This window comes from Arvicanthis niloticus, chromosome 2, assembly GCF_011762505.2.
Source record: "Arvicanthis niloticus isolate mArvNil1 chromosome 2, mArvNil1.pat.X, whole genome shotgun sequence".
NCBI classification, from domain to species: Eukaryota; Metazoa; Chordata; class Mammalia; order Rodentia; family Muridae; genus Arvicanthis; species Arvicanthis niloticus.
The window spans coordinates 141,299,935-141,311,957 of NC_047659.1; the positions used below are offsets into that span (position 1 = coordinate 141,299,935).

At 48.3% G+C, this 12,023-nt stretch overlaps 1 long non-coding RNA gene across 1 annotated transcript; it reads left to right on the plus strand.

Annotated features, from left to right (window-relative positions):
- Positions 1 to 641: 641 nt before the first annotated feature.
- LOC143441220 (uncharacterized) lies at positions 642 to 6,755 on the plus strand. The gene is made up of 2 exons (XR_013108448.1): positions 642 to 1,040; positions 5,789 to 6,755. It is a non-coding gene; the product is annotated as an uncharacterized LOC143441220 (long non-coding RNA).
- Positions 6,756 to 12,023: the final 5,268 nt, after the last annotated feature.

The following is a 12,023-nucleotide window of genomic DNA, read 5'->3' on the forward strand; positions in this document are numbered from 1 at the left end:
CGCCACCTTCTGGGCACTGATGTCTGCTACAAGGGTACCCAGCACTGAGAGCCGCTCTAGTGGTAATTGCCCAAGACAACGTGCACCTGATAGGCTCAGAGCCTCCATCTTCCAGGGCGTGGCCTCTGCAGTCCCCTGAAACCTCTCACCAAGTGCCTTCCAAAAGAGTGAGCAGCTCTCATCCAACAAGCATGCCGGAAATGTACAGGAGCAGGAAGGGCTCCCAGGAGCTGACCAGTCACGTGGGGTAGCACCCTCATTCTCCTTCACGTTTCTGAGGCCTCAGTTCTCTCATTTGAAAATTTAAATGATAGCTTTTGGGTTCTGGTGCCCAGAACCAACAGCAGGTAGTAACATTAAGCTTGAATTTCCTCATGGCCATATCAGCAACAGCACTCCTTATAGTGGGAAGAGCGGGGCACCATGGGATTAAGCACCTGACAAGCGCTGAGAATAGTTGTAAACCTTGTCATCCCGTAGACGCGGGGGTATTTCTGCTCCATTCACCGATGGGGGGGAAACTCATTAAATAGCTTGTTCAGTGTTAACGAGAGCCCTTGGGAATGTTCTGTTTTCCTCTGAAGGTCCGATGGTTTTAGTACAAGCAATAAATAGACAATAGGCAGACTCACAGGAGAGAGACGTGCAGGTTTATTATTGTGCAGAAGCGCAGCAGCTAAACAAGGTATGGGACTCAGAAGAGAAGGGCAGACTGCTGAGGTTTAAATACCTCTTTCTGGCAGGAGGGAATGGAGGCACTGGTACAGAGAAGGATTCAGGGTGGACGGGTGCAAAAAGAGTCAAAGCTGGGGCTGAGTGCCCGGGATGTGTGACTCTGAGGCTCCCTTCTTGCAGGTCAAATTCAGTCTTCCCTGGTTAATGAAGTTTCAGGCAGACTGAAGGCTGGAGCTGAGGCAACGTGCTCCCTAGTGTGCATGAAGTCTTGGGTTCCATGTGTGCCAGGCAGGGTGGTGCAAGCCCGTCGTCTCAGCACTTGGGAGGTGAAAAAAGGAGGATCAGAAGTTCAAGATCATTCTCAGGTACTTAGTGAGTTTAAATGCATCCTGGACTATATGAGAATCTGTCTAAATGAAAGGAGGGGGAGGAGGAGGGGGAGGAGAAGGAAGAGGAAAAGAGTAGGAAGAGGAAGATGAGGAGGAAGAGGAGGAGAACTAAATGCCTTCTCCTGGCAGGTCTAGTCTAGTAGAGAAGGAAACTTTGATTATCACCAACAGCTGGGAAATTGTGTAGCAGGGCCATAGGGATTTGAGAATTTCTTGCGGTACATGTAATCATATTCTTTCCTGTGCCCCAATTCTTACCAGATCCTTCCCCACTTCCTACTCACCCAACTTCATGCTCTTCCTCTCTCTTAAATAGAGAAAAAGAAAGAAAGAGAATAATCAAAAAAAAAAAAAAAAAAGCTACTGAAAAACCCAGAGTCCAATTTGTATTGGCCAACGACTCCCGAGCTCGAGTCTTGGCCTTGGCTGTGGTGGGCGTACCCAGTGTCACTCCATGGAAGGAAACCTTTCCCCTCCCCCAGCAGCTCTCATTTACAAACAGCTTCTTGGCCAGGGCTAGGCCTTTTGTATCCACAGCCACTCCTCTGTGCTGGGAATTCAGTCTAGCTTGAGTTTATACAAGCTCTGCCTGTGTTGTACCGTCTCTCAGAGTTCATTTGTGCAGCCAGCCTCCTTGCTATGTTCCCAAAAGAAACCCCACCATTGTTAATCTGTGTAGTGGTTTGGATGATAATGGCCCCATAGGTTCATATGCTTTGTGCTTGGTCCCCAGTAGGTGGAAATGCTTGAGAAGGATTGAGAGGATGGGCTTTGAAGTTTTAAAATTTTACACTACTCCCCAGTTAGCGCTCTCTCTCTCTCTCTCTCTCTCTCTCTCTCCCTCCCTCCCTCCCTCCCTCCCTCCCTTCCTCCCTCCTCTCTCCCATCACGTTTGTGCACTGAGATGTAAGCTATTACTCTACCTCTGGGCTAGCCTACCTTCTGTCATGCTCACTGCCATGAGGGACGAGGACTCTTAACTATCCCTCTGAAACTGTAGGCCTCAGACAAAACTCTTTCTTCTATAAATCTCCATGGTTATGGTGTCTTGTCATAGAAATAGAAAAGTAACTGAAGCAGCAGTTGGCAGCAGTTGGGTATTGCCGTGATTGCCCTGCCACGATGCTTTTTAAAGGGATGCAGAGACTTCAGGACTTTGGACTGGGAAAGCAGATGAATGCTGTGACATTGAATGCTGTGAGCATGGCTTACTTAACGGGTCATGCTAGTTGGAGCCTGGAAGGCTATAGTGCTGAGACCAACGTGGACTATGGAGGCCCTGCTCACAAGCTTTCAGAGGACACCAGTATTAGCGACTGGACTAAAGACCATTCTTGAGATACACTGTGTGGTTAGTTTTTGCCCTTAATGTGGGTCAAAGGGAACACTCCTCCATTGCTGGTGGAGGGGCAAACTTGTGCAGCCACCATGGATATTAGTATGACAGTTCCTCAGAACGATGGGAACCGATGTACCACAACATCCAGCTATCCCACTCTTAGACATATACCCAAAGGATTCTGCCACAAAGGCACGTGCTCAGCTGTGTTTGTTGCCATTGTATCCATAGAGGCCAGAAACTGGAAACAGGTTTAAATATCTCCCAATAGAATGGATAAAGAAAATGTGGTACATTTACACAATGTACACTTACATTGTGTACAATTACACAGTATAGTATTACCTAGCTGTTAAAAAAAAATGACATAATGAAATTTGCAGGCAAATGGGTGTAATTAGAAAAAAATCATTCTGAGTGAGGTAGCACAGAGCCAGAAAGATAAATATGTTGTGTATTCACTTATATGTAGATATTAGCTGTTAACTACATGATAACCAAGCTACAAACCATAGACCCAGAGAGGTAAGGCATATCAGTGGCTCTCAACCTTTGTAATGTTGTGAACCTTTAATACAGTTCCTTACATTGTGGTGACTCCCAACTATAAAATTATTTGTGTTGCTACTTCATAACTGTAATCCTGCTACTGTTATGAGTCATAATATAAATATTTTTGAGATAGAGGTTTTCTAAAAAGGGTTAAGAACCACTGGTATAGAAGAAGGGGCCGGGGTGGGAGATATATGGAAGTGAGGAATAGAATAAGTTTTATGGGTGTGCTTTAGCCCTGAGGGGGACAGGAACAGGAGGATCAGAGGTGAGGAGGAGGGGAGATGGAAGTGAGGGAGGGAATGCACAGAGAGACAGCTAGAACTGAAAAGAGGATCTGCTTGCTGCTAAATCGAAAAGTTTGGGACAAATTTCATTGACAGATATTAACTCTGTCGCACAGTTATTAATAACTATTCTATTACATGTCTCTAGTGGAAAACAGCAGGCAGGGCAAAAAGAAATACCAAATGCACAGTCTGGGGAGAAAAAGCACACCAGGGAATTTAATGTGAAGCCAAGGCTTGTGCTGAAAGAGACAGTGACCCAATTCCATGTGAAAGAAAGAGGGCGGCCCTCCAGAGCAAGACCCCTCCCAGCTGGTGGAAAGGAAGAGGTATGAGAAAATTTCCATTCCTACAAAGCAGCATCAGATCAAAGCTTATGCCAAGGAAGGGGTCAGGCTTCATTCCAAGCAGGAAGCAGGCACACTTGGCAGCTTGGACCATGAGGTTCTGGCCTTACAGTCACGAGGGATCCAGGAGTAAAAGCTTATAGAATCGTTAAGGGAAGCTGCTGAGCGCAGGCACCCCTCGTGGAAGCCCTGGGGGGGGGGGGTGTCAGAGCCTACAGCTGTGGGAATGTAACCTGGATTGCATTGAATGTTGGAGGTGTCAATTCCCTGAGATGAGAGAGAGAGAGAGAGAGAGAGAGAGAGACAGAGACAGAGACAGAGACAGAGACAGAGACAGAGACAGAGACAGAGACAGAGAGAGAGCACTCACACAGAGTGGAACCAACCCAAGAGAGATGGAGGGATGCTGAGCCAGAAGGGTGGAGCCGTCTAAGTCCTCTGACAGTAGACAGGAGCTTCGAAATTGGAGTTTGGACCTTGCTTTGACCCTGTATCTCCTCGGTGTTCCCCCATTTCTCCTTCTTGGAATGAACTGAGAGGATGTCAAGATGCGGTTATTGAATAACTAAATAAACTCACTCCCAGTCGTAGGGAAAGCTCTCTCTGCCTACGTACTCTCCAAAGCTTTCATGACGCGAGTCTGTGAAATAAACAGGCAATACGTAAACCAGCCAGGGAAACCCCACTTTCTGCATCTGCGCACGAGACTCACGCAGATAGGAAGCTCACAGTCGAGAAAGATGGCTGAAGCTCATACACCGCTCTGAGCACAGAAAGGGCTGGGTGCCCGGGGTCTCGCGTCAGAAAAAGTCATCACAAAGTCACAGAAGTGACAGCATGATGCAGAGAGAGACACAGCTGGGTCTTGTCTCTGGGAACAGGTCTCGTTATAGAAGCCTCTCCCTACTGCTGCTGTCCTAATGGGATTCTTTCAGAGGTGGTCGTCGCTTTTGCAGAAAGTCACCTTTTTAGAGCTGTCCCCATGTCTGCAGTGTCCCCAAAGAGCCAGCTCAAAATAGATCAAAGAAGTGAGGGGCACATTCTGCAGACCAACACCGTCACTCTGTCAAGGGATGGTGGAACACAGAGGTGTCCTGGGTTCTACTAAGTTTGATTTGAATTTTGTTTTTTGCAATGAGCAAGTTAGAGTGATGATGATGGTGGTGGTGGTGATGATGACGATGATAACGATGACCATTATGATAAATTTAGTTTTTAAATCTCCCACAGTTGTGGTAGAACAGGCTGGCCAGCTTTTCTGATATCGACTTTAGCCCGTCATACCTATGCTTCTCAGACCTGACTCAGAGTTCCCTCCGCCGGGTGTTAGTAATGACTCCCACATCACCATTAGTGAGCATCTCATACAAAACACCCATCAGACCTTACCGGCCCAGTTCTTCTGGATCGTCGTGCCGGAGTACCGAGAAATGATGGGCTCTTTCTGAAAAGCTGTATAATTCTCGGAATGCCCCGTAATTCTGTCCTCCAGTCAACAACTCCCCTGCTACTGATGGGCTTACAATCAGCACCTCTCCCCAAACAGCTCGTTCCAGGTACCTCCAGCTTAGACCAGACAGGCCTATCACCTTCTTCTCAAAATAGATGAGTGAGCAAAGCTGCAATGGACCAGTATGCGCTGATTTAATGGTCTTGGGGAGATGGCATCCTGGCTAATGTTGTGCCCACACTCTAAGTGTTCTCTCTCTGGCGCTCTTCCCTCCCCCTTCCCTTCTCTTCCCCCTCCCCTCCCCCTCCCTCCTGCTTTCCCTCCCCCTCCCTCCTTCTTTCCCTCTCCCTCCCCATCCCTTCCCCTCCTTCCCCATTCCCCTCCCACTTTCCCATCTCCCTCCCCTCCCTCTCCCCTTTTCCGCTCTCCCTCCCCCTTCCCCCTCCTTCCCCTCTCTCCTAACACAAGTCCCCTAAAACAGAGACTGTCTTTGTGCCTAGTCTGCAGAAGAGGAAAGTGAAGGTCAGGTGTGGACAGGTTTGCTTACAGGGAATGTGTGACCTGCAGCTTAGGCAACCAGAGCCCTAAGCCTGAAGCTGTAAAAAGCCTTTGTCTCCATGCACTGGGCTGATCTTCCCCCTGATTTGTAGAAACAGAAAGAGAAAGGCCACGGGGAAGAAACTGGGAGGAAGACCAGAGCTTTCTGAACAACTCTCCTTGTCTATGTTCTTCCCTTGTGGTCTGCCCAGGCTAAACACACTGGAGATAGCACCCGAACGATGGCCTCCCACAGCGTTTGCTACAAGCAGAGGAGAGCAGGCATGTAGCCAGCATCACACTAGGAACTGGTCAAGTCAAAACCCAGCCAGCTTGTGTTTATAGCCACGACTCTTCCTCCAAAGCAAGGAAGAAAAATGAAGAGAATCTGGAATTCAGTTCATATTCAGGACTGGGAAGATGGCTCATGGAAGGGCCCAAGTGTGAGTTCTCCAGAGCTCAGGTAAATTCCAGGTGTGCATGATGTCCCATATGCTACTCCAGCATCATGGACCAGAGGCAGGAGATTTCCAGAGCAGTCTAGCTAGCCAGAATAACCACATCAGTAAGCTCTGGGTTCGATTGAGAACCCTGTCTCAATAAGGTGAAAGGGTAAAGAGAGATGACTCTTGGCATCAACTTTGGGCCTCCACATGCATGTACACACACCTGAACATGCATCCACAAGTGTGCTGACGCACACACAAACATGCATACAGACACAGGCACGACACACACACACACATGAAAATGGAATGGGAGGGTCTGTCCTAATTCAAACAGGGAAAACTCTTTCACGGGGCCAACCACACAAGAACAATGCAGTAGCAACATGGGGACAGTGGTCACACTAGCTTGCAGGGTGGGGAAGCCCTGTGTCCAGGGTGTGAAGTGTCCCCCACAGGTTCATGTATTTGAACACTTGGTCCCCAACTTATGGTACTGTTTAAGGGAGGCCTTGGAACCTTTAGGAGGTGGAGCATGGCTGCAGGAAGTGGATCTCTGGAATAGGGGTGTTGGCCTACTTCCATGTCTATCTCTGCTTCCTGATGGATGAACCCAGATGTGAGCAAGTTCCTGCTACCAACAGCTGGGACCTCTCTTTTTGCCATGCCCCCCACCATGATGGATTGGCTGTATCTTTTAAGCCATGAGCCAAAAATAAATCTTTCCTCTTGATGTTGTCTTAGCCTCATATTTTGTCACAGCAGGTAGGAAAAACCACAGGCAGTTCTTGAACTTGCAACATGAAGGAAAAAACCTTGAGTTCCCGTGATGGTTTATATATGCTCCGCCCAGGGAGTGGCACTATTAGGAGTGGCCCTGTTGAAGTAGACATAACCTTGTTGGAGTAGGTGTGGCCTTGTTGGAGTGGGTGTGGCCTTGTTGGTGTGGGTATGGCCTTGTTGAAGTGGGTGTGGCCTATTGGAGTGGGTGTGGCCTATTGGATTGGGTGTGGCCTTGTTGGAGTGAGTATGGTCTTGTTGGAGTGGGTGTGGCCTTGTTGGAGTGGGTGTGGCCTTGTTGGCATGGGTGTGGCCTTGTTGGAGTGGGTGTGTCACTGTGGGTGTGGGCTTAAATACCCTCATCTTAGCTGCCTGGAAGCCAGTATTCTGCCAGCAGCCATCAGATGATGTAGTAGAACTCTCAGCTCCTCCTGCACCATGCCTACCTGGATGCTGCCATGCTCCTCCCTTGATGATAATGAACTGAACCTCTAAACCTGTAAGCCAGTCCCAATTAAATGTTGTCTTTATAAAACTTGCACTGGTCGTATGTTCACAGTGTATGTTCACAGCAGTAAAATCCTAACTAAGACAGTACCCATGCATCATAAGATTGCTTTCCAGAAGTCACAGAGATGTGTGTGTGTGTCATTTCCACATTGCAACAAGAGAGCTGGGGTTCAAGGGTTTTTAAGAATTATTGACAATTATGGGGGGTACACATGTGAATGAGAATGTCCAGGGAAGCCAAGAGGATGTTGGGTCCTCCAAGGCTCAGGCGACAAGTGGTTGTGAGCCAGCCAATATGAGTTTGGGAAATGAACTCAGTTCTTCTGCAACGCAGCAAGCTCTCTTCACCTCTAAGACATCTCTCTCCTGCCCCTCAAGCTCTCTTCCAATCGTGGGACCACATGGCTAGTAGTCACAAGCTCCAGAATTTAATTCTGATCTGTTTGCCTCCAGAGATCCTGTCATGTAGCCATCCTAGGATATTGTCTGGGTAGGGAGAAGAATCGGAGCACATGATGGCTGTAGGTATGTGACATGTACTGACTGAAGAGATAAGTGAATGTGGGAGAGTATCTCAGAGAACGGGGTGCTGGCAGGAACTGAGGGCTCGGGACATCATGAGTAATGGGAACTATAAAAAGGCCAGTGGATTCAAGCTGGGCGCTGACAACCAGCTGGAAGAAGAGACCATCCATGTACTTACTACCAAGAGATGGTCTTAATCATGGGACCAGTGGTGGTTTGAGTGAGAGTGTCCCCCATGGGCTCAGAGATTTGAATACTTGGTCACCAGGGAATGACACTTTTTGAAAGGATTAGAAGGTGTGGACTTGTTGGAGGAAGTGTGTCTCTAAGTGTCTTAGTTAGAGTTTTACTGCTGTGAACAGACACCATGACCAAAGCAACTCTTATAAGGACAACAACATTTAACTGGGGCTGGCTTATAGGTTCAGAGGTTCAGTCCATTATCATCAAAGCAAAAGCATGGCAGCATCCAGGCAGGCATGGTGCAGGTGGAGCTGAGAGTTCTACATTTTCATCTGAAGGCTTCTAGTTGAAGCCTGACTTCCAGGTAGCTAGGACAAAGCCCACACCCACAGTGACACACCTACTCCAACAGGACCACACCCTCTCATAATGCTACTCCCTGTAGCGCGCAGCCTCGCCGATAAGGAGCACGCCACACTCAGGATTCTTCTGACAGCATTTATTGATAGCTCTCTTAATAGTGAGGTGGAGGAAGGACCCCTAGCTCAGAAAGCCCGCTGCTTAAATAGAGCTTTGTGAGACGTGCAGATCCCTCATTGGCTCAAATCTTTCATCCAATTGTCATACTCTGTTTTCGCGCCATGCGCAGGCGCATTCTCAAGTAAAGCTTCCGTGAAGAACCAGGAAGCAGAAGCCTGCGCCATCTTTTAATGGCAAATTCGGCTCCTCACAACTCCCTGGGCTGAGCATATACAAACCATAACACTAAGAGTGGTCTTTCCATAAAGGTAAGGTACCAAGCCCAGAGTCTCTCTCTCTCTCTCTCTCTCTCTCTCTCTCTCTCTCTCTCTCTCTCTCTCTCTCTCTCTCTCTCTCCCTGCTGCCTGAGGGTCCAGTAGAGCCCTCGGCTACTTCTCCAGCACCATGCCTGCCTGTGTGCTGCATGCTCCCTGCCATGCTGATAATAGACTAAGCCTCTGACACTGTAAGCCAGACCCAAATAAATGCTCTCTTTTATAAGAGTTGCTGTGGTCATGGTATCTCTTCACAGCAATAAACACTGATGAAGAGAGCACCGCAGAGTGTCCCACATCTTTGGAAATAACTCTCAAGCACACTAGTCTCAACAGCAAAAACACAGGCAACGCTACTAAAAGGAGCGGTGATGTCAGAGTATCCATGAACACGGTCTGACTCCATTTTCATCCATTCCTGGGTAAGTACTTCAGCAGCAGAACTCAGGCATGTGCTGGCCTCCTGACCATCAGGTGGTGACTTGACAGACAGCCTTGCTGGGAAGAGCGAACAGCAAGCAAAGGGAAGCAGAAGAAAGTGGTAGTAGCCATGTTGTCATGGCCCCTGCCCTTGTACGGCCCAGGCCCATAAGCATTTGTCTTACTTAACCTTCTGCTATCTCAAACTGCTGATAAATAGACCTTTCCTCTTTATGAGTCTCTTGCCTCGTGTATTTCATTGTGGTAGATGACGCTGACCAATGTTCCTTCCGTCTCAGCAATGCTCTGAGAGAGATTCCACAGGGACATGGTTACCGGGAGTTGGCAATTTACAGGGATGTGAGTACTGGGAGCCAGGGGCATGAACACCAGAAGGCAGGGCCACTCCTGCCTCAGAGGCCACAGAAACTGGGCTGAGCACCTGCTTCCAAGGAGCTTCCAGTGGGATAAGGGATAACATTTTGCTCTGCCAACCACAGAGAACCAGCTCAGAGTCTGAGCCAAACCGGGCTCCTCTCCCTCCCGCTACAGAAGGAAATCATTTTCTATAATGAGGTCGTCAGGCTGCTCCCTCAGAAGGAAGGCTTGTCATCCGTCACTCAGCCTCTGCCTCATTACTCGTGAGACGCACGGCCAATTTTCCTGGGTACGGATGTCTTCCCTCTGTGTCGCACAAGTGTGAGCCTGATCTGCAAAAAGCCATCCCCTCATAATCTGACCATCAGAGAGGCATTGGGGGGGGGGACGGACGGGGAAGCTACCAATCAAAGTTCTGTTCTAAATTGCAATAAACTTGAGCTGAATCTTGAGATTTACAGCTGCTTGTTTCCATCGGCTTCCCAGGAGAGTGGCTGTCCTGTCTGTACCTATGTTGATTTAATATCTGCGTGTTTGCTTATGTGTGTGTGTGTGTGTGTGTGCGCGTGCTCACTCACACACTTGTGTGCATGTGTACAAGTGTGTAATCACACGCACACACACACACACACAAAATAATACACATGTGTAGGTCAGAAGAAAATTTGCAAGAGTCAGTTCTCTCCTTCCACTAGGCAGGTCCCAGGGATCAAACTCAGTCTGGCAGTCTTGGTAGCAAGCTCCTTTCCCCGCTGAGCCATCTCATTGGCCCAACTCTTTGTTTCTCTTCATGTCATCTCTCTTGCTGTATCTGCATGAGACCAGACCTGTAAGAGCTGCAGGAATCTCGCCATGTCTTACCACAGCTTCTCCAGGATGGCACACAACACCCAGGAGCCACATGAAGAAGGGCACACACACCAACCGGATAAAAAGCCCAAGGGAGAAAGAAAAGCAGGACAAGTAATCAGCAGCCACTGGCTCCCAGCTCAGCTACGGTTCGCCATGGGCCACACAGGAAGGATGCCACCAGAGTGCCGCTGGTGTGAGATTCAAGCCAGCTCCATGGTGCGTGAATGATCCTTATTTTGTGTGTTTGCATCTTTTCTTGAAACAAATTAAATCATACTCGGAGTCCCCATTAGCCCACCATGACTAAAATTCCATCCCTACATCCTGCATAAATGCCCCAAGGGTGGTATATAGAATATTCCAGGATGTCTTAGTTAGGGTTTTACTGCTGTGAACAGAACCATGACCAAGGCAACTCTTATAAGGACAACAATTAGTTGTAGCTGGCTTTACAGGTTCAGAGAGTCAGTCCAGTATCATCAAGACAGGAGCATGACAGCATCCAGGCACGCATGGGGCAGACTGAGCTGAGAGTTCTTCATCTGAAGGCTACTAGCAGAATATTGGCTTCCAGGCAGCTAGGACTAGGGTATTAAAGCCCACGCCCACAGTGACACACCTACTCCAATAGAGCCACACCTTCTAATAGTGCCACTCCCTGGGCTGAGCATATACAACCCATCACACAGGAGAATCTCAATATCTTCAGTACAGTACCAAGAGGCAATCTGAGATTTGGAGGGCTACTAGGTGTTCAGTTTAAATCAACATAGAAGATAGTTAAGGTACCCCATCTCCACCTCACCCCTATGAGTGTACCTCCAAAATGTCCCCTCAGTTCAGGTCCACCCAGCATCCCTAGCTAGTCTAGTTTCATTCTGTTACTGTGGCAAATGCTATGACCAAAATCAACTTATGAGAGAGGGAAGGGTTTATTTTACTTCTGCTCACAGGTCACCATCCATTATTGAAGAAAGTCAGGGCGGGAACCCAAGGCAGGGACTTAAATCAAAACCGTGGAGGAATGCTGCTGGCTAGCTCACTCTCTGGCTCACCTTCAAGCCCAGTGCTGGTTAGTTTTCTATACAGCCCAGAGCCACCAGCCTAGGTAGGAACCTAGGGAAGAGACTAGGCCCCTCTTTATCAATAAATAGTGGAGACAATCCACCATAGACATGACCACCACAGAGCAAGCAGACCTAGACAATTCCTCAATCAAGTCTTTCCACTCAAATGACTGGGCAAGTTGAAAGTTAAGGCTAAGTAGACACCAGCCACCCTCTATACACTGGTCAATTCTGGCGGCTCGTGTAGTACCATGGAAGCCTCACAAGGCTCAGTACTACAGCTATGGCTGAAAGACTTAGCCATGGAAGATAGGTTCAGCCCATCTGGGCAGAGCTAGGAACTTAGCCTGAGACTGTGGTCTCAGCCAGTCTGTACCACACATCCTCCAGAACCATCGTAGAGCACTTCTGTTAGTCATTCTATTAGCCCAGAGACATTCCCTTAACTCTGAGTGGGATTCTCTATCTTCAGTCTAAGCCGAGGGCTACCAT